The 23445-nt window shown below is 37.8% G+C and overlaps 1 protein-coding gene across 3 annotated transcripts in view; it reads right to left on the minus strand.

Moving 5' to 3' along the window:
- LOC135110854 (tRNA endonuclease ANKZF1-like) overlaps positions 1-23445 on the minus strand; it is a 169324-nt gene that overhangs the window by 144846 nt on the left and 1033 nt on the right. The window lies entirely within an intron of this gene.

Raw genomic sequence — 23445 nt, forward strand, 5'->3', positions numbered from 1 at the left:
AAAGTTATTGGAGATATTTTTGGCTAGATGCCAGAAATCACGAGGGGAGTTAGATCTTGAAAGATTTTTGACATTTTCTGTTAATGAAGGAGTTTTTGGCTAGTTGGAGAACAGACTTGGCATGGTTCTGGGCAGAAATATAAAGTGCATGAGATTCTGGTGATGGAAGGCTTAAGTACCTTTTGTGGGCCACCTCTCTATCTTGTATAGCACGAGAACAAGCTGTGTTAAACCAAGGTTTAGAAGGTTTAGGACGAGAAAGAGTGAGGAATGTACGCCTCCATGCCAGACACTATCACCTCTGTTATGCGCTCAGCACACAAAGATGGGTCTCTGACACGGAAGCAGTAGTAATTCCAAGGAAAATCAGCAAAATACCTCCTCAGGTCTCCCCAAGTAGCAGAGGCAAAACGCCAGAGGCACCTTCGCTTAGGGGGATCCTGAGGAGGGATTGGAGTGATAGGACAAGATAAAGATATGAGATTGTGATCAGAGGAGCCCAACGGAGAAGAAAGGGTGACAGCATAAGCAGAAGGATTAGAGGTCAGGAAAAGGTCAAGAATGTTGGGCGTATCTCCAAGACGGTCAGGAATACAAGTAGGGTGTTGCACCAATTGCTCTAGGTCATGGAGGATAGCAAAGTTGTAGGCTAGTTCACCAGGATGGTCAGTGAAGGGAGAGGAAAGCCAAAGCTGATGGTGAACATTGAAGTCTCCAAGAATGGAGATCTCTGCAAATGGGAAGAGGGTCAGAATGTGCTCCACTTTGGAAGTTAAGTAGTCAAAGAATTTCTTATAGTCAAAGGAGTTAGGAGAGAGGTATACAGCACAGATAAATTTAGTAGAGAATGACTCTGTAGTCGTAGCCAGATGGTGGAAAACTCGGAAGATTCAAGAGCGTGGGCACGAGAGCAGGTTAAGTCATTGCGCACATAAATGCAGCATCCAGCTTTGGATCGAAAAAGAGGATAGAGAAAGTAGGAGGGAACAGAAAAGGGGCTACTGTCAGTTGCCTCAGACACCTGAGTTTCAGTGAGGAAAAGAAGATGAGGTTTAGAAGAGGAGAGGTGGTGTTCTACAGATTGAAAATTAGATCTTAGACCGCGAATGTTGCAGAAGTTAATGAAGAAAAAGTTGAGGGGAGTGTCAAGACACTTAGGGTCGTCAACGGAAAGGCAGTCCGACCTGGGGACATTTATGGTCCCCTCCCCAGATGGGGACTCCGAGGCTGGTGTAGGAGTCGCCATGATTTTAAAATTTTTGAGTGAAGGGTGTGTGTGTTATTAGGTGCTTGTAGTTTTGTGTGGAGGAAGAGAGTTGTCTTTAGAGGGCAGGCTGTGACTGCCCCCTTGTGTTGTGAGACACAAAGGGAAACGTTCAGTGAGGTCACAGCTGGGTTTAATGATAGCACCCCCTGAACAGTGCTTTAGACCTCACTGGGAATAATTATCGTTTCGGCAGGTAACAGTGGTCCTACCATGAGATTCCTGCAAGCAGCAGGATTTGTTCATGTCTGGAATCACCACCACTGTTATCTTTGTTTAAAATTTACCTAATTGTATGATGGGTCTTATTGTCTCATAAGTTTGGGTATTGTTATTGATTAGGAATCCCAAGATCTTAAACTGATACTGTGTTATGGTCAGCATTTGAATGCCATATTTTCTTAAGGTTTTTCCTTCAAACTTCCCACAGTAGTCTGAAGTTTTTATTAGTTAAATCGGACCCACCTTGTTTGATATTGTGTTATGGTTTGCCAATTTTATAGCCTTTGTTCTTAGGAAGTCAGTGGTTTCCCTATAACCTTTGATGGTTAGACTGGTGTTCATGTCTGGAATCACCACCACTGTTATCTTTGTTTTAAATTTACCTAATTGTATGATGGGTCTTATTGTCTCATAAGTTTGGGTATTGTTATTGATTAGGAATCCCAAGATCTTGAACTGAACTTGTCTTGTTATTGGATGATTTAAAGTTATTACAGTTTCCTTACTTTACTGTGCTCTTGTGTTGAACAGAACCTTGGCCTTCACCAGTCATCTTTGACTACTAATTTCTACTTCCACAATAACTGCTGCAGGAGAGATAAGATGGTTATTATTGGTTTTATTATGTAAGGGGAGTTAGTTTAGTATCATACCCTATCATCTCACATAGGGTTACATGATGCACTCTTCTCTTAGATAAGAGCATAATAATATGCAGGTTAGTTTTAGTCTTTCAATTGATGTGACTCACTTAGGCATAATGTGGGCCTTCCTAACTCCATTAGTCTATTTACTCCTCTCTAACCCTTGGTAATTGCCACAGCTTCCAGACAACTATCCCCTCTTCTTCAATGACACTCAACTGTCCCCCTCTTCTACACTGAACATCCTCGGTCTGTCCTTTACTTATAATCTGAACTGGAAACTTTACATCTCATCTCTAGCTAAAACAGCTTCTATGAAGTTAGGCGATCTGAGACGTCTACGCCAGTTATTCTCACCCCCCAGCTGCTAACTCTGTACAAGGGCCTTATCTGTCCATGTATGGAGTATGCTTCACATGTCTGGGGGGGGTACCACTCATACTGCTCTTCTAGACAGGATGGAATCAAAAGTTTTTCGTCTCATCAACTCCTCTCCTCTAACTGACTGTCTTCAGCCTCTCTCTCACCGCCGCAATGTTGCATATCTAGCTGTCTTCTACCGCTATTTTCATGCTAACTGCTCTTCTGATCTTGCTAATTGCATGCCTCCCCTCCTTCCGCGGCCTCACTGCACAAGACTTTTTTCTTTCTCTCACCCCTATTCTGTCCACCTCTCTAACGCAAGAGTTAACCAGTATTCTCAATCATTCATCCCTTTCTCTGGTAAACTCTGCAACTCCCTGCCTGCTTCTGTATTTCCACCTTCCTATGACTTGAATTCCTTCAAGAGGGAGGTTTCAAGACACTTATTCATCAATTTTTGACCATTGCTTTGACCCTTTTGTGGGACTGGCATTTCAGTGGGCATTTTTTTTATTGGATTTTTGTTGGCCTTGGCCAGTGTCCTTCCTACATATAAAAAAAAAAAAAAAAACAGGATACTGGATTTCGTGGTTTGAAGTAAAATGCATATTTTTTTAATTGTTGGAGTTTAAGGTCTTGCTCCTATCCTGTTATTATAGTTAGTATAGGGTGGTACCTCTGGCCTCTTATTCACAGTGGTGAAAAAGATGCCTATTGTTTCAATGGCCTCATAACTTGGCTTGATTTTATTGACTCGGCAACAGTTAGTTCTGGATTCATCTCCCTTCATTTTATAGGGTGGGGTCTTATTCACCCATTTATAGTAAGTTTTGTTATTAAAATCTGGTTTCTTGGCTTAAATGTCACATCATTACTGATGTTCTTGCAAATTTCCAGCAATGATTCATCTACTTCGTTAAAAATGTGAAATGACCCTTTCAATATTTAAAGTACAGCTTTTTTAGTATTTTATCCCATTCAATCTTCTTTGCATAATGGTGTTTATGATCCAGGCTGCTTCCTCAGTGGTATTATTTGATTTCATGGATTCTAATATGCTATTGACACTAATCCTGAAAAGTTATAAATCTTTGCAATTATGATTAGGGGAGGTTAAACCTACGAGTTTACAGACCAGTTTGGTGGTTATTTATTCCTTATCATCCTAATTCTCTCTGAGCAGCTTGTTAGCAAAGTCATAATTTTCTTCAGTAACAGCTAATTCAGAATTTATTAAGTAGCCAGTACCCTTTAGTTGGCTTAACAGATAGAACTTATTCATCTTTGCAATATCTTTTCTTTGATAGATTAATCCTTTATACTAACCGCAGAATGAAAGCCACTCAGTTATTTTTCTTGAAAACTCTGGTAAAGTTATAACTGGTAAGGTTATATTAGGTTGACTTCTGATTGTGGAAGTAGTAGGTGTGTTGTTAAGCTACTTCTTAATAGTTCTATTTAATCTTCAAATTTAGTTAACTGTTCACTGAAATTTATTTCTTATTGTTCATACAGTGGAACCTTGGTTCCACTGTACTTAACTTCCACTGAACTTAATTAGTTCCTGAATGCCATTCAAATTCCAAAATCTTAAGAAACAAAGCTATTTTCCTTATAGGCATCAATGTAAAATGGATTAATCAGTTCCCAAACACCCATCCATTCTGTCTTATGACAAACACTCCCACTACTAAGATGGCCACTCCAAAACATCTCCATCTCAGAAATTATTTATCCAGAAAAGATGTACTGAATGAACTTAGTGACACAGAACTCATCAGAAGATACTGTTTAGACTGTACAAATATTCTGCTTATCATTGATCTAGTGAGGGAAACTTTACAGAGTGACACAGAGAGGAGCAACCCACTTACTGACAATATGAAGACATCTTGCTGCTGGGAAAAGCTACTGGAAAAATGCAATTGTGCAGTACCAGCAGTGGTGGCATTGTAGAGACGGGATTATTCATGAGCTAGACAAGACACTGTTAGTTTAAATCAAAGCTCTTCACTGGGATCACATTTGCCTTATATCAAAGACTGAATTACTGTCTTACACACTGCCTTTCCTCCAAATATATAAAAATAAAGGAAATATTTATAGAAACCATAAATTAGTAATAAATGGCACCTTTTGCTTTGTCTCTTAATATTTCAAATCAAGTAACTTTGTTCAAGAACCAAACTATGGTACTACAACCAAAACAATTATGAGTTCAAAATTTTGTTTGAAAACTGATTTGTTCGAAAAGGAACATGTTTGGTAACCAAGGTTCCACCACTGTATCTGTCTCTGTGTGTGTGTGTGTGTGTGTGTGTGTGTGTGTGTGTGTGTGTGTGTGTGTGTGTGTGTGTATATATATATATATATATATATATATATATATATATATATATATATATATATATATATATATATATATATATATATATATATATATATATATATATATATATATCACTTACTTACTTACGATCATACGATCCCGATTATCTTTCCAAGAAAGTGGACGTTACACTGATCCCGGAAAGTTTTAAAGGTCTGGATTTATAAAGGCTTCGAGTGCCTACCCGACCTAACCGAAATCACCAGAATTACACCCTCTCACTCTACCTTTACTGCGACACAGCACACCTGGAATCACCTCTACCAGATCAATGTTGGGGGAGTAAAAAACAAAATTATTCTGTTACAAGCACATATATTAATACTAATGATAATTCACAAACAACATGAGGTAGTACACGTTAATACATGACGTTCTCATCACTTCACACAACACCAGAACCCATTTATACCACCAGTCACAGAAATATTTCCCTCAACCACAGGAATTTACTCAGACGCCATTACCATGTCCCCAGACAATAATTCCCATATTTCACCTCTTCAAGCCTCACAGGAGATCATCATCATCACCAAAGATTACCCATAACATCATCCCTAAAATCACCAATACACCACAACACCAGCTTCCAAGGTCAACACCACAATCTCCACTCACAAAATGGCTGCCAGTTTGACCTATGACCTTTGAAAAGCGTCACTGACACAACTCAACAACCAAATTTCAGCGGACAAGAGCTCTTGATACCACAAAAGACTCACTAACCTGATCCTGGATATCAGGGTTATACAGCTACACCACTAATACCTCCACACACTCACTCCACCACCAATCCACACCAAGATTCTTCCCTGAGATCCGCCATCTTCCTCTCTACCTCACAACCTAAGGCGCTCTCTGCCTTCCCTTCCTTGGAATGTGTTGTTGCCCACTCAAGCTCCCCTCGTTTCAACATATTTCCACCTCAATTATACTTCCTCCCTTCCCTTATACATACAAAGATATAAAGAACTTAAATTATGAAGAGAATAATAATACATGATACAAAATGAGTAAATAAGCCTTACACTACTTATAACCAATAATAAGGACAATGTCCGAAAGGCAGGTAACCGGAACACGAGAGACACTAGGAAAACGTGTTCCTTTTCAAGATAAACTCGGCCAATAACATGACAATAAATATATATATATATATATATATATATATATATATATATGATAGCAATGGTGCCCACTGCTATCACATCTATTTCTAAAGCTGAACTCTTTGCTCAAACCTTTGCTAAAAACTCTACCTTGGACGATTCTGGGCTTGTTCCTCCCTCTCCTCCACCCTCTGACTACTTCATGCCACCTATTAAAATTCTTCGCAATGATGTTTTCCATGCCCTCGCTGACCTAAACCCTCAGAAGGCTTATGGACCTGATGGGGTCCCTCCTATTGTTCTCCGAAACTGTGCCTCCATGCTTGCACCTTGCCTAGTCAAACTCTTTCAGCTCTGTCTGTCAACATCTACCTTTCCTTCTTGCTGGAAGTTTGCCTACATTCAACCTGTTCCTAAAAAGGGTGACCATTCTAATCCCTCAAACTACCGTCCTATTTCTTTAATTTCCTGCCTATCTAAAGTTTTTGAATCTATCCTAAACAGGAAGATTCTTAAACATCTATCATTTCACAACCTTCTATCTGATCGCCAGTATGGGTTCCGTCAAGGCCGCTCTACTGGTGATCTTCTCGCTTTCCTTACTGAGTCTTGGTCATCCTCTTTTAGAGATTTTGGTGAAACTTTTGCTTTTGCCTTGGACATATCAAAAGCTTTTGATAGAGTCTGGCACAAAGCTTTGATTTCCAAAAGTACTCTCCTACGGTTTCTATCCTTCTCTCTAACTTCATCTCAAGTTTCCTTTCTGACTGTTCTATTGCTGCTGTGGTAGACAGTCACTGTTCTTCTCCTAAATCTATTAACAGTGGTGTTCCTCAGGGTTCTGTCCTGTCACCCACTCTCTTCTTATTATTCATTAATGATCTTCTAAACCAAACCTCTTGTCCTATCCACTCCAATGCTGATGATACCACCCTGCACTTTTCCACATCTTTTCATAGACGTCCAACCCTTCAGGAGGTAAACATATCACGCAGGGAAGCCACAGAACGCCTGACTTCTGATCTTTCTAAAATTTCTGATTGGGGCAGAGCAAACTTGGTATTGTTCAGTGCCTCAAAAACTCAATTCCTCCATCTATCAACTCGACACAACCTTCCAGACAACTATCCCCTCTTCTTCAATGACACTCAACTGTCCCCCTCTTCTACACTGAACATCCTTGGTCTGTCCTCTACTTATAATCTGAACTGGAAACTTCACATCTCATCTCTAGCTAAAACAGCTTCTATGAAGTTAGGTGTTCTGAGATGTCTCCGCCAGTTTTTCTCACCCCCCCAGCTGCTAATTCTGTACAAGGGCCTTATTCGTCCATGTATGGAGTATGCTTCACATGTCTGGGGGGGTTCCACTCATACTGCTCTTCTAGACAGGGTGGAATCAAAAGCTTTTCGTCTCATCAACTCCTCTCCTCTAACTGACTGTCTTCACCCTCTCTCTCACTGCCGCAATGTTGCATATCTAACTGTCTTCTACCACTATTTTCATGCTAACTGCTCTTCTGATCTTGCTAACTGCATGCCTCCCTTCCTTCCACGGCCTCGCTGCACAAGACTTTCTTCTTTCTCTCACCCCTATTCTGTCCACCTCTCTAACGCAAGAGTTAACCAGTATTCTCAATCATTCATCCCTTTCTCTGGTAAACTCTGGAACTCCCTGCCTGCTTCTGTATTTCCACCCTCCTATGACTTGAATTTCTTCAAGAGGGAGGTTTCAAGACACTTATTCATCAATTTTTGACCACTGCTTTGACCCTTTTATGGGACCGGCACTTCAGTGGGTATTTTTTTTTATTAGATTTTTGTTGCCCTTGGCCAGTGTCCTTCCTACATAAAAAAAAAAAATATATATATATATATATATATATATATATATATATATATATATATATATATATATATATATATATATATATATATATATATATATATATATATATATATATATATATATATATATATATATATTTATTCTTTAAAATAGGTCCATGTATTATGCAATAATGAAACTTACATATTATGTAGGACACACTGTAGCCTTGCCATATACTGTAAAAATCTTTTTGGGGACAAGTCTGATATGGCTGTAATAGCTCCAAGAATGTGCTGCATCTTGGATTTTTCTAAGTGCAGCCAGCTCCTCATCTCTTGAGAATTGATATAGAAATGATTTTCCATTGTTTTTGGTTGGGAATTGTGGGTAGCAGCATAGTACAATTTGTCACTGTCTATAGAGTCTTGCTATAAATCATGTGCACCACTACTAAGCCCACCAAATATAAGGTCCCACCGAAGGTTCACTTACAAGCTTCATTTATTTTAGACACATCAGGCATTTAACAGGTCAAATATCGTTTCTCAATATTGCAATCAACAAACTGGACTCTCGCAATCATCTTCGCTTGTCTTGTGAAGGCTGTTATTTGCCCTATGGGGATTTTGCAAGCACTTATTACAAGGATTATAAAAGTCTACTGAACCTTGGCTTACTGCCAAAGAAAAAACTGGAAAAGAATGGCATTTAAGCCACATTTACACCAAGTGAATCAATTCAATTCACTTCATAAGGTCATAATCATTTGACTCAAATCATTTTGAGTCAGCACCATTCCCACTGACTGAGCCAAATTGTCAGGCAGTAGTGTGTAGGCTGCCTTTGATGAGTATGCACATAGACACTTTCATTGAAATAGCAGTGTTGCTGTGGCTGAGGCAGCATAGTCATAAGCATCAAACAAGAGTATTGGTGCATGAATTTAATACTAGGAGACCTGAACATGGGAGCTATGGACATTTATTCCCAGTTATGGTAAATAATCCAATAACTAAAAGAAAAATTTTTAAATGAACACAGAACAATGTAAAATGCTTGTTGAGTTGACTACATTCTACTCTTAGTGCACAGGAACACAAGGATCACATGTAAGACATCTCTCAGGTACTAAATTGATCAAGTCATCCAAAAATACAAAGCTCACTCCTTGGTGGAATCGCCATGATTGATGAAAAAATGTACCCACAAGAATCACCGACTCTAAATCACCATGAATCAGTATGATTTGAATTGACTCAATTTGCTTGGTGTAAATGGTTACATTGAAATTAGTGTGACAAATCCAGACGAATCATGAATTGGGATGATTCTTCATGAATTGAACTGAAATGATTCACTTGACATAAACATGGCTTTAGATATGCACAGCAAAGCATTTAGGTGTCATGCCAAAATCAATCCTGTGCTGAACAACTGGTGGCAAAAGTACCCTTTCAAGATGAGGAAGAGGAGGTTGACCAACTGCACCCTGGATCTTCCATTTCCTATTAAGGTAGTTAGGTCAGGTTAGGTTATGTTAGTGTCATTAAGGGGGTCCAGAGGGGATGATGCCCCCCAGCTAGATTAGGTTAGGTTAAGATAGTGTCCTTAAGGGGGTGTCAAGGGGGGTGGCAAAGCCCCCATTTTCAAAATATGGTGGGTCATCCTTAGGATTTTTTTCACAAATGTATTTGGTCTAACTTGGCTTTCCCCACCGTAAAACCCCACTTTCCCACTTGTATGAAGAATTTAGAGGATGGGGGAATGACCTAGTGTAAACAATTTATATATATATATATATATATATATATATATATATATATATATATATATATATATATATATATATATATATATATATATATATATATATATATTGTTTAATTTATCTTGTATGTTACTTTTTTTTTCCTGTGTGTATTTACCTAGTTGTGTTTTACAGGAAAAAAAGCTATGCTCGTGCTGTCCTGTCTCCATATCTATAAGCATCCAGCTTAACTTTAAATTCATGAATATTTGTTGCTTGTACCACTGTTTCATCTAAGTTATTCATTATTTCTATGCTTCTATTTGGGAAACCATGTGTGTGTGTGTGTGTGTGTGTGTGTGTGTGTGTGTGTGTGTGTGTGTGTGTGTGTGTGTGTGTGTGTGTGTGTGTGTGTGTGTGTGTTTGTAGGCCAATCTTCATGTACAAATCAGAACTTCATCAACATGTTTGTTCATTTGTCTGTTTGTTTGCTTATGATCATGTGCGTGTATGTGTGTGTGCATGTGTGTGTGTGTGTGTGTGTGTGTGTGTGTGTGTGTGTGTGTGTGTGTGTGTGTGTGTGTGTGTGTGTGTGTGTGTGTGTATTTACCTAGTTGCCTAGTTGTATTTACCTAGTTGTATTGTACAGGACATGAGCAAAAGCTCATTTTGTCCTGTCTCCATAACTATATTTATCCAGTTTCTCTTTAAACATGTGTACACTGTTTGCCACAACCACCTCTTCCTTCAAATCATTCCAGATTTCAATAGTTCTGTATGGGAAGCTGTATTTCTTGATGTTGCTTGAGCATCCAATCTTCTTTATTTTCTTCTCATGCCCCCTTGTCTGTCTCTCTCCTTCCTCCATCTAAGGTACCAAGTCATTTCTGTCTACTCTTTCTATATTGCTTACTAATTTGTACATTGTTATCAGGTCTCCTCTTTCTCTTCTCTCCTGTAGTGTTGGTAAACCCATCTCTTCAAGTCTTTCTTCATAGCTTAAGTCTTTCAATTCTGGTACCATCTCTGTCGCTATCCTCTGTATTCTTTCCATTTTCCGTATATCTTTTTTTTCTATGTGGAGCCCAAACTACTGCTGTGTATTCCATTTAGGAAACATCATGCTTGTTATAATTTTCTTCATCACTTCTTTATCTAAATAGTTAAACACCACCCTAACGTTTGTTAAAAAGCTGTATGCAGAGCCAGATATTCTGTTTATGTGTCTTCCAGGTGATAATGTGTCCTGAATGATTACTCCCAAATAATTTTCTTCATTACTTTTCATTATTATTTCTCCTCCTATTTTGTACTACATGAAGATCTTTTTTTTTATATATACTTTTTCCTATTTCTAACACAGCATTTTCTGGTACCAAATTCTAGTTTCCATCTTTGGCTTCATGCATGTATCTTGGCAATATCCTTTTGTAACTCCTTGCATTCATTTTCATCCTTTATTATCTTCATTATTTTTGCATCATCAGCAAATAGGTTTATATAACTATTTAGATCCTCTGTCATATCATTTACATATATTTGAAACATAATAGGTGCCAACAAAGATCCTTGCAGTACCCCACTTGTCACTTTGCACCAACTTGAACTAGTGTCTCTGATTACTGTTCTCTTCCCTCCCTTGCAAATAATCCTCCATCCATCTCAATGTTGCTCCCTTTAGTCCTTCATTCTCTAACTTCCACATAAGACTTTTGCGGGGAACTTTATCAAATGTTTTTTTTTTGAGATCCAGGTATACCGTGACAACACATCCATCCCTCTCTTGTACTCCATCTATTGCTCTCATATAGAAGCTCAGTAGAATTGTGACACAGGATCTCCCTTTCCTGAATCCAAATTGCTTTTCTGTAATTATCTTTTCATCTTCTAAACATTCTACCCATCTATCTTTAATTACTATTTCACAAAACTTGCTTACAATACTTGTTAGTGACACCAGTCTATGATTTAATGGCTCAGTTTTATTTCCCCCTATGTTTCCACTACATTAGCTCTTTTCTGTTCCCTCAGTACTTTTTCTTCTCTCAACAAGCTGTTCATTATATCCCATATGGGTTCTTCCATTTGTTCTCTGCATTCTTTTAATATCCATCCATTTACTTGATCTGGTCCTACAGTTTTTCCAACATCCAGCTCTTCCAGTAGTTTCTTGATTTCTTGTCTCTTTACTTGTATCTCCTGTATTCCCTCATTCTGTGATACTGCTTTCGGTACCACAAATTTGGTTTTCTTTGTAAACACAGATTGAAAGCTCTCTTTCATTAGTATGCTATCTCCTCAGTAGTTTCATAAAATTCTTCTTTACCTTTTTAACTTGTCTGTGCCATCCTTATGTTTCATTTTCCCATTTATGTCTCTATAGAAGAGTTTGGGTTCTTCCTTGCATTTTCTTACTAGGTCACTTTCAAAGTTTCTTTCTTCTTCTCTTCTTATTTTTACTATCATATATCAATATGATAAAGAAGAGATCATAGAATGCCTGTCAGAACATGGATTGGACAGAGAAAAATTGTGGCACCTACAATTAAAATTGTTTGACATTCTTTGTGAGACTTTCCCAGACACATATGAAGCAGTTGAGCTGTACAATCATAAGAAAATATCTCTAATCGCTGAGGATACATACACAATTTGCTACTCTGTGGTGAACAAGTTGCTAGATAGAAGATTGGCTAAGGTACTGAAAACAGGAAACATGGGAGAAGGGATGAATATTAATACTCAGTCTAAACTGACTGCTGCTCCAGTAGCAGGGGCATATTTATTGTAGACGTGTTATGCTTAAAGACAGTCATTAACCCTTTCCTTCCGGCACTTAAATTATTTTCCCGTTTTGTATGACGGCTAAAAATGGTAAACATAGAAATTGTCAGAAAATTGTTTGAATACTAATAATTATTTTCTCTTTGTTATTCTGAATACAGTGATATACTTTATAGCTCAATGTGACCTCTCAAAGTTGAGTTTATGCCTTATAAAGGATTCCTCCTCCTCCCGCTGTGTGATCCGTCATCCAGAAACAGCCCAGAGAGCGATGATGCCGCGCGCATACACACACACACTCTCTCTCTCTCTCATCTTGGAGGGGAAATTGTACACTTCCAATGAGAGAGAGAGAGAGAGAGAGAGAGAGAGAGAGAGAGAGAGAGAGAGAGAGAGAGAGAGAGAGAGAGAGAGAGAGAGATTTCATCCCTTTTCATATCAAGTTTCAGGCAAATAACATTCTCTCTCTCTCTCTCTCTCTCTCTCTGACAAGTTACCTTCTACCATTTTATTATAAAATCGAAGATAATGAAAAAAATTAACATGAAAGAATGATAGGTATCATCTCTCTGTTCTGATAAAACAGGTGGATCCTGTAAATCATTTTCCGAGTCCTCACTAATGTCTTCGCTTTCTTCATCTTCTTCTAAATATTCACTGTCACTGTCTTCAAACTCAGAAGCACTGCTAAATACATATGTTGTGTCCTGCTCCATGGTGAGTTATGTTCTGAGATCCTTGGCAGGATCTCAGATCCTGCCAAGGATGTCTCTTCACACTTATCATGGTACTTTCCACCCGGCGAGTGCTTTCCACCCGGCGGGTCGCTGGGGTTGCTAAGTGTCGCCCGGAGAAAGAGAAAATAGCTTAGCTACCGCTAAATTTCCAGAGCTAGTGACAACACTACATGTGGAAACATGCCAGACACTTCCACTCACACCATCTCACTCGAGAAACCGCGCTTGGACCTCAAAATTGAGGCGCGAAAATTCTTGATTACCAGTATGATCGCCATCGCTACGGACGCATTTTTGCAAACGTATATATACGATTGCCGGAAGGAAAGGGTTAATTTGAGTAGTGTCATCTCTACTCTATCAGAGGATGTTAACAGTTTGAGAGAAAAGATAGCTCATTTGGAGATGCGTCTGGATGTTACACAAGTAAATCAACTACGTCAGGAGATAACTACACTCAACCCCCAGCTATCGCGAGAAATTGGTCCCTTAACATCGCCGTGATAGCTAAAAACGTGATAGCCATTGTTAAGAATACATAGGAAAAAAAATAAATTGTTCGTGGCCCGCCAGAGTAGCAACACAATTCAACATATTGGCACCTTTTTTTTTCCCTCATCTCACCATGATTTATAGATACCATTCACATTTTGGTACCTTGAAGTAGATACATACAAAAAATGCATAAAAACAGACAACAAAACGAAACATAACAAGACATTTACCTTCGTGTGTTGACTGTTTGGCTTGTGGTGGGGGAGGGGAGGGGGTTCCGAGGCATTGGTGGTGGCTACTGGCTTCCGCCACCCCTCCGATGAGTTAGATCATCCATGAAGCCATGAAATTCCTCATCACTGTCTTCTTCAAAGACATCACTTGTAGAGGAGGACTGAGGGGTGTCAGCAGTTAATTTTGCGTCGAGCCGTGAATCGGTCAAACCAACCTTTCGATGCGAAAAATACTGGTGGTTGCTGAATGCCCCACTTTGTAGCCACTCCTTTATAAATTTCCTTTGCTGTATCCATGGCCTCCTTCGTGTCTACAGGCAAATTTCTCTTTACCATGCGGTCAAAGTACTTGCTGAGGAGCTGCTCAGTCTTGAGGAGGACATGATTTGAGCTTCGCACAGCATTATGTCCAGCACTATCACTAGTGAGGTTCATATGTGCCTTAATGTGGTCCTTCTTAAGGTAAATACCTCTCACTGTAGACTCCTTGATGCCAAACTTAGCGCCCACTGAACTTTTACTTTGTCCACTCTCGATCAATTTCACCATCTCATATTTCACAGCATATGTAAGGTTCTTCCTCTTCTTGATTTCTTTCCCAGGCGCCGCTGTTGCCTTTCGCTGGGTCGGGTTGGGTGGTAGCGATCTCCCTGGGTGGCCAGGAGGGGGAGTAGAGGCCATTGTTCCGAGATACACACGCGTGACCTTGAGATTCACCACGGCACGTGCCACTCAGTCAACTGTGGCGGGAGGGACTAGAGGGATGGGGGAGCGGGAGAGTGGCTGGATAAGGAAGCGGGAGTGTGCAAGCCAATCACGGCCTAATATGTCAGTCAAATTCAGCCAATTAGCAAGCGAATCTGGCCAAGAAATATGACGTAGCTGTCACGTGAACATCCTGGACATATAACGACTCATGGGCCACGATAGCTCCACTAGGATTCGCGTTAGCCCATTTAATGTGTTTTTTATTGTTCCCGTGATAGCTTTAAACCGCGTTAGCAAAACCCGCTATAGCTGGGGGATAAGTGTACTATACAACTGCAAGTACCTGTGGACAAGCAACTTGATGCCCAACTTCATATAGATGGATCCCATGATGAGCAGGGGCCTGCAGACATGTCAGTTATGGACCAACAGTCTGTAGGTGAGCCCCTTACTAACCACGGAGGCAGGGACAGGCTCCGGGCTGGTCAGGGACCTACGGATAGAACTCATCCTGGCCAGAGGCCTGCAGACGGGCCCCGAGTTGAGTGGGGGCCTGTGGACGGAACTTGTGCAAACCAGAGGCCCGCAGATGGGCCCTGTGATGTGCCTGGGCCTGGGGATGGATCTCGTTCAGACCAACAGCCTGTGGACAGGCCCCGTGATGAGTGGGGGCCCACAGGCAGACCTCTTAATGACAGGGGACCGGCGTGTGGGCACCGTATTGACAAGTAGCCTGCAGATGGGTCCCATGCTAACTGGTGACCATTAGATGGACCCTGGGGTGATCAAAAGCCTGCGGATGGGCCCCACTCTGTTCAAATGTCTCCACAAGCTGATCAGCAGGTAGGGCACAGCCCCGATGATGACCAATGATCCTCAGCTTTGCCCCATGGACACGTGAATCAAGATGAGATGGAGGGTGAATTTAGGTTACCAGCTGAGCAACAGCGCTGTCTGAGACAAGGCAAAATAAGGATTCGGGAAAGTACTCATCGCAAGATAGTTGGTTCAGCCCCACCTGGCCACTTTCAAATCCAAAATGCTAACAATGGTGACCCCTTGAAGGGATGTATAGCAGTATATGTGGAACACATGGCTGAAAACACTACAGTTGAGTATATGAAGAGACATCTAAGTGCTATGGGTGTTAAGGATGTCTCTGCTGTGATTAATCTCAACTGTAGAGTTAAATGTAGATTCTCATTCTGTGTAAGTGTTGACTCTGTGGAAGGGGAAGAGAAACTTTATAATGGTGAGCACTGGCCATCAGGTGTTCAGATACGACCCTTTCAGAAGAAACGTGTTCTGGCACACACACATGGTTTGCGCCAGCACTATCAAAATTAACTCCCTGTAGAAAATTGGTCGTTCTCTTCCAAGCATCAAGCATCTAGATCCTATGCACACTTGAGATTCACCACTAGTAATAACCATAGAGGAATTCAGCCTCCTCGGCAACTATTTGATTATGACCATCGTTCCAGGCAATTTTAGCATCACTAGATCTGGACTTGGAGAAAAGTAGTGAATGATAATGTATATAAATAACATAATTCAGTGATAAAGATTTTACTATTATATAACTGGAAGGGTCTGAAGTCAACGCTTGGGGTTATAGATTTTGATGTAGTCAAAATGTGACTTAGGTATTGTTTCTTTGTGAACACTGGTTAACTCCATACAAAGTGTCTGGTTTGAAGTAACAATTTAGTAATGTAGAGGATAGATGGATACACATGAAATCCAGTGTAAACCCTGAGGAAGCAGTGGTGGGTTGGCCGTATGGTGGAGTGGGTTTTATTGGAAATAAGATTCCTAATGTCATCTATGTACCCCTACATATGGACAATGAGTGGATAACAGGTGTTCAGCTGATTTCTTGTCAACAGGTTATACTCACAGTATTTGGAGTATACATGCCTTTCCACAATGGGAGAAGTGATCAAGTACAACTTTACAATGATACCCTTGACAAATTACAGTCTGCTATTGATAATGTGACGGGTCCTTTTGTTATTGTGGGTGACATGAATGCTCCTCTACCATCCTAAAACATGCTGAATAGATATTGGTACAGACAACATCCATTTAACAATCATAGCTATCTACTACATGATTTTCTGTCAGGGAATGATCTTTGCATGTCAAATTTTGTTTGATCAGAATTGTAATTATAAGTATTTTTAATGCTAATTCTGGGTCAAATATTGATCACATTTTTATACCACAATATTTTATGAGTAATATGTAATATCAAAAGTTGTTTTATTATGCCAGAGTTGTAGAACAACGTAAGAGATCACTTCTCGGTGTCAATATGTATGAAACTGACTGTGAACTCTCAAGGCAATGCTGTTGGAAATGTTTATAGAATGCCTTCCTTCCCCACATTAATTGGTTGGATTCTCAAGTTAGGGATTGCTATTCTCAATATATGAGTGTGGCTTCACAGAAACTGCCTATTATCAATGTTTCAACGGTTAATACACATGATGAGGCAAAATTAGTTATTGATTCCATGTGTGATCAGTTGAGTAAATTATGCATGATTCATGCACAAAAGCATTATTAGATGCTCCTAACAGATATTTAGGTCGTTACCGGAGCAAAAATTGGTGAAATAATGACTGCACCATTACTAGAGATAAACAACAATTCTGGTTCAGGATATCGAAGTCACGTGACAGGCCACATAAGGGCCAAGTTTATTCCCATTACAAGTTAGCAAAAAAGTCATATCAAGCTGCTTGTAAGAGAGCAATGAATACTGATTTGCACGAACTAACTTCTCAGCTGAATTTTTTATATAAGAGTGGTAATTTAAGAAAATTCTGGAATGGAATAAGCAGAAGTAAATAAAAATAAAACGTACCCAAATTATATTATTAATCAAGCATTAGAACAACATTTCAGGAATAAGTCTGAAAACCGGGAAGATTCACTGACCCTCAGTGACACCAGAAGTTGTGCTAAAGCAGACTGATGTCAGATATAGAACGATCATGTCATCTGTATCCCATGATAAGGTGATCTTGGTCCGTATGGTAAGAAGGTATATATCTTCCTTAAACAATGGCTGCTCTCTTGGACCAGATAGCATAATGGAAGAACATTTAAAATATGCCACAGTCAGCTATGTTTCAGTTCTATTAGGATGTATGTTTACCCTGTGCATACAATTTCATGTAGTGCCTAAGTCATTTACAAGGGGAGTACTTATACCCATACTTAAAAAGGCAACCCTTGACCCATCGGCCCCTGGAAATTACAGACCTGTTAACATCTCTACTGTATTTTCAAAGATATTTGAATTGTATATTCTAGATACCTGTTGGTGTTATGAAATGAGTGACCAACAGTTTGGATTTGTCACAGGAAGGAGTACAAATATGGCTGCTGTGCTAGCACAAGATGTTATCTCATACTGTAAATCCCAAGGCTCACCGGTATTTGCATGTTCTTTAGATGCCCATGGAGCATTTAACGCTATACCTCACAATGTCACTTTTTACAAGGTAATGGGAGCGATTCCTAATGATTGCTGAGCTACTTTGTTTACGTGGTACACATCAATTACAGTGCAAACTAAGTGGGGAACATATATATCTGCTGATATCCAAGTCTCTAGAGGTACTCGCCAAGGTGGGCTCTTATTATTTAACTTATTCTACAAAGATCTCATGGATACCTTATCAACATCTAATGGTGGAGTTGTTATTGGTTCCAAGTCTTTTAATGTTTTTAGTTACACAGATTATATTCTTCTATGTAGTCTGTCACAGGTCTGCTGCAAATGATGAAGGTTTCCAATGAGTATGTAAGTAATCATGGATTGTTCTTTAATCCCAACAAGAATGAATGTATCATATTCGGGGAATGTTATTTTAAGGAGCATCCTGTATGGCACCTAAATAGAGATATTCTGAAAGAATGTGATGTGCTGAAATACTTCGGAGTGAATCTTTCCCATAGAAAACCTCACGCTCATGTTAGTGAACACAGTAGTGCTTGTAGAAAAGCATTTTATGCCTTACAAGGAGCAGGGTTGTGCAACTTGGAAACCAATGTTGACACAGCTTCCTATGTCTGGAAAACTGCAATTAGGCCTGTACTGTTGTATGGATTGGATAATGTCAAGATTGATGAAAACGTGTATGAATGAGTTACAGTCCATGCAAAGAAAATTTGTAAAGGTTATGTTTGGACTATATAAATACTGTAGAAGTAAACCCTTATTGAAAGCCCTAAAAATCCCCTCAATTGAATCCACTGTGGAAGTAATGAATATTGACCTATTATGCCAGGTTTTTCACAATAACTCAAGAGCAAGATGCTTTTTAATATATATACTATAAAGCTTTGAATGAGAGGGAATTCAATCAAAAAAACTTACTTGGAAGAGCAAAGGACATCTGTTCAAAGTACAATGTAAACCTTATGAAATACATGTTTGACTCAAGCTATGCAAAGAAGGCCAAATATGAAATAAAACATCAAAGATTTGATAATGATGGGTTATCTAACAGTGTCTGTGCCCTTCTGGCAAGTGACAATTCATTCAACAAATATGTTCTAAATTTGCTACTTGCTCCATTTTAGTCTTATGTTAGTGTAATTTAAAAATAACATCTGTATAATTTTAAAATTCATATTTTAATCTATTCCTTTAATGTTCATATTAGTATAATTTTGAAGTGGTTTAAGTAGTTGCAAGATTTCCCTTGTATAATTTTAATTGATTTCGTTCTTATAATATTTAAATTTTATAATGATGTTATCTTAAAACTAGCTTCTTAGTCTCAGACTAATTTTATGAATGACACTGTATTATATTTTTCTCTTTTAAAATATGTTTATAGGGTCCTATGTATCTTCTTTTGAAGGCAAATAAATTTTCTAGATTTCTATGTTCATTCCTTGCCCTTCTGTATTCCTCTCTAGCATTTCTGTTCAGTTGTCTCACCATTTTCCTCCATGCCCTGTTCTTTTTCTTTTTTGTTGCTACTCACCTGGCATTACACCATTTATGTTTCCCAATTTTCACTTTATAACTTGGCACAAACTATTGCACTCCCTCTCTATGCTTGCTCAAAATATGTCATATTTTTCTTGCACTAATTTACCTTCAAATAGCTCTTTCCAGTTAATTTTCCCATAAAATTTATTAAATTCTGCAAAGTTTGCCTTAGCATAGTTCTGTCTCCCATTTCTAAATTGTTTTTTTTCCTGTGCAACACTTTTTCCTCCTGTGGTACTACTTCTCTTATCACATGATTGCTCCTTCCTATTGGACTCAGACAATGTATATTTGGTCTACTTTCTGGGGGGTTTTTGTAAACACAAAGTCAAACTGTGATGGTTCTTCTCCTCTGCATCTTATAGGCTCATTCACCCACTATCTTACTGTATTCACCATCATGGTTTGCTTAAGTTCTTTACTCCATGATCCAACATTTTCTTTCACTTCCATCTCCTCCCAGTTAATTCCTTTAGTGTTGAAGTTGCCTACTAAGAGCACTTTTTTACTTTTCCTTATCAATTTCTCTATACTATTTTGTTTGTAATTGCATACTTTTAAATTTATTGGTCTCCCATGCATTAGCTTTTGGTGGTATGTATGTCACAATAGCTTTCCTTTTTCACTTCCTTTGATCTTAATCACAACACTCAATGTTTCCACCATTCCATCACCATATTCCACTTCCTCAACAATAATATCCTCTTTTATCAATATCATTCCTCCTCCCTTTCCTTTTCTGTCTCTCCTCCATGTGCTATATCCTTCCATTGAAAATCCCAACTTTATTTTGACACCAAACAATTTACATTAGTATACATAATCTTTAAACTTCTGCTTGGTGATCTTGCATGGCATCTCTGTGCTGTCATTTCCTCACTTTCATGTCCACTACTTTCCAGGTGAATCTTCTCACTTATTCCTGTGCTCTCTCCTCATTTTTTGACTGGGCCTCTGTGTGTGTGTGTGTGTGTGTGTGTGTGTGTGTGTGTGTGTGTGTGTGTGTGTGTGTGTGTGTGTGTGTGTGTGTGTGTGTGTGTGTGTGTGTGTGTGTGTTACTTCAGCTGTTTGTGTATATAAGAATGTATGTTTTTATGTATGTATGTATGCATATATATATATATATATATATATATATATATATATATATATATATATATATATATATATATATATATATATATATATATATATATATATATATATATATATATATATATATATATATATATATATATATATATATATATATATATATATATATATATATATATATATATATATATATATATATTGTTTTTTTTTTAGGAAACACCAGCCAAGGGCAACATAAATCCCCCCCCCAAAAAAAAAAAAATGGCTGAAATGCTGGTCCCCAAATAGGGTCTGAAGCAAAAATTAAAGGAAAAAGGGTCTTGAAATCTCCCTCTTGAAGGAATTTAAGTCATAGGTAGGTGGAAACACAGAAGCAGGCAGGGAGTTCCAGAGTTTACCAGAGAAAGGGATGAATGACTGAGAATGCTGGTTAACTCTTGCATTACTGAGGTGGACAGAATAAGGATGAGAGAAAGAAGAAAGACTTGTGCAGTGAGGCCCTGTCAGAATGTGCTCCACTTTGGAATTTAAGTAGTCAAAGAATTTCTTATAGTCAGAGGAGTTAGATGAGAAGTATACAGCATAGGTAAATTTAGTTTTTAGAGTGACTCTGTAGTCGTAGCCAGATGGTGGAAAATTCAGAAGATTCAAGTGTGGGCATGAGAGCAAGTTAAGTCATTGCACACATACACACAACATCCAGCTTTGGACTGAAAACGAAGACAGAGAAAGTAGAAGAGAACAGAAAAGGGGCTACTGTCAGTTGCCTCAGACACCTGTGTTTCAGTGAAGAAAAAAAGATGTTTATATATATATATATATATATATATATATATATATATATATATATATATATATATATATATATATATATATATATATATATATATATATATATATATATTGGTTAATTTACAAGTTAAATTAAACAACAAAGTGTATACATATCTATATAGTATTATAGTATATAGTATATATATATATATATATATATATATATATATATATATATATATATATATATATATATATATATATATATATATATATATATATATATATATATATATATATATATATATATATATATATATACCTATATGGTTCTAGTGCAGTTTAACACAATATACACACAGCACTTACTATCATGCTCAAGTTGTAGATCACATAATTTGGAGCATTTCTAATGGTTACACAATGTAGCATAAATAACAAACAAATCACAAACGAATTTTCAAAATTTATCTTGATTTTCTCACTCTTGTCCTTCCTCTTGACCCTGTACTGCCTCAATCAGTACTGCGTGTGTGTTAGTATGCTGGTATGTGGGTACTGTGACTGCATTATGTCACCACAGTAAGTGGTCCTGTGGCAGGTATTTTATTCACCATTATATTACTGACCAATATTTTTGCTGCACTGAATGCAAATTAACTGTCATATTAATATGTAATCAAATAAGGCTTAATGCATGACACATTTGTACTGCACATAAGTATCACTAAATTCAAATGGCCTGTCTAATTTGGAATTAGTCCACATGCAAGGGTATGAAAGGCAGCAGGGGAGTTGCCACAACAGTTCTACCTTCATCATAGTGTCCAACAGGTGCATGGGTTGCAATTTGGGTCTACTCAACTTCATCCTGTGCTACAGTGTACCCACAGATCTGTACATCTTAACTCTGTGAGTACTTCCAAATCATTCCTGTTAGTGTGGTGTTCTGGTAAAATATCAGGTAAAATTAGTATCCATAGGGAGGGTCCAGGGGGGACTGAAGCACCCAGCTAATTTAAGTTGGGTTAAGTAATGTTTGGTTAAGTTAGGTTAGGTTACATTAAAATCCTTAAGGGGACTCCAGAGAGGGCAAAGTTAAGTTTGTTAGGTTAGGTTAGGTTAGGATACTCTGGAAATTTTCCATTTTCAAAATATGTTATTTCTCATCCTTATACTTTTTTTCAAGAATGTCAAAAATGCCTCATTTTGGCTTTCCCACCCAAAAACACTCCCACAAGGTTCCCAAGCTTGTTGGGGATAGGATGTATTGTGTTAAATTGCAATTTTACCATACGTGCATACATACATACATAATATATATATATATATATATATACATATATATATATATATACATATATATATATATATATATATATATATATATATATATATATATATATATATATATATATATATATATATATATATATATATATATATATATATATAATATATATATATATATATATATATATATATACGAGTATATATATATATATATATATATATATATATATATATATATATATATATATATATATATATATATATATATAAATATAAATATATATATATATATATATATATATATATATATATATATATATATATATATATATATATATATATATATATAATTACATTATTATTGCAATTTCAACCAATACATCATACATAACTATAGCCCTTTGCAGGGTGTTTCAACCATTTCTAGCCTCATTTTACTTTGTCGAAAATTAATAACTTCAGATGAGAATTTCAAAGGTTTAAGTCAATTCTAGCTTAGATCCAACTCCAGTCATCTCTCGTAGGATACTGAGTGTGTTTCATATGTTTGTTATCAACAGTGTGCATGTTCGATGGCGACATGACAGTGAGTCACATGTTAAGACCAATGATGACATGGGGTTACCTGCAGCGAATCAGATCCCATGGAATTTGTCACCCAATCACATATAAGCATGTATGTTTAGAGGAGGAAGGAGAACCCAGAGGGCCAGGACAGTCTGTGCTGCATCAATTAGACCA

The sequence above is a fragment of the Scylla paramamosain genome, chromosome 21 (genome assembly GCF_035594125.1).
Source record: "Scylla paramamosain isolate STU-SP2022 chromosome 21, ASM3559412v1, whole genome shotgun sequence".
In the NCBI taxonomy this organism is placed as follows: domain Eukaryota; kingdom Metazoa; phylum Arthropoda; class Malacostraca; order Decapoda; family Portunidae; genus Scylla; species Scylla paramamosain.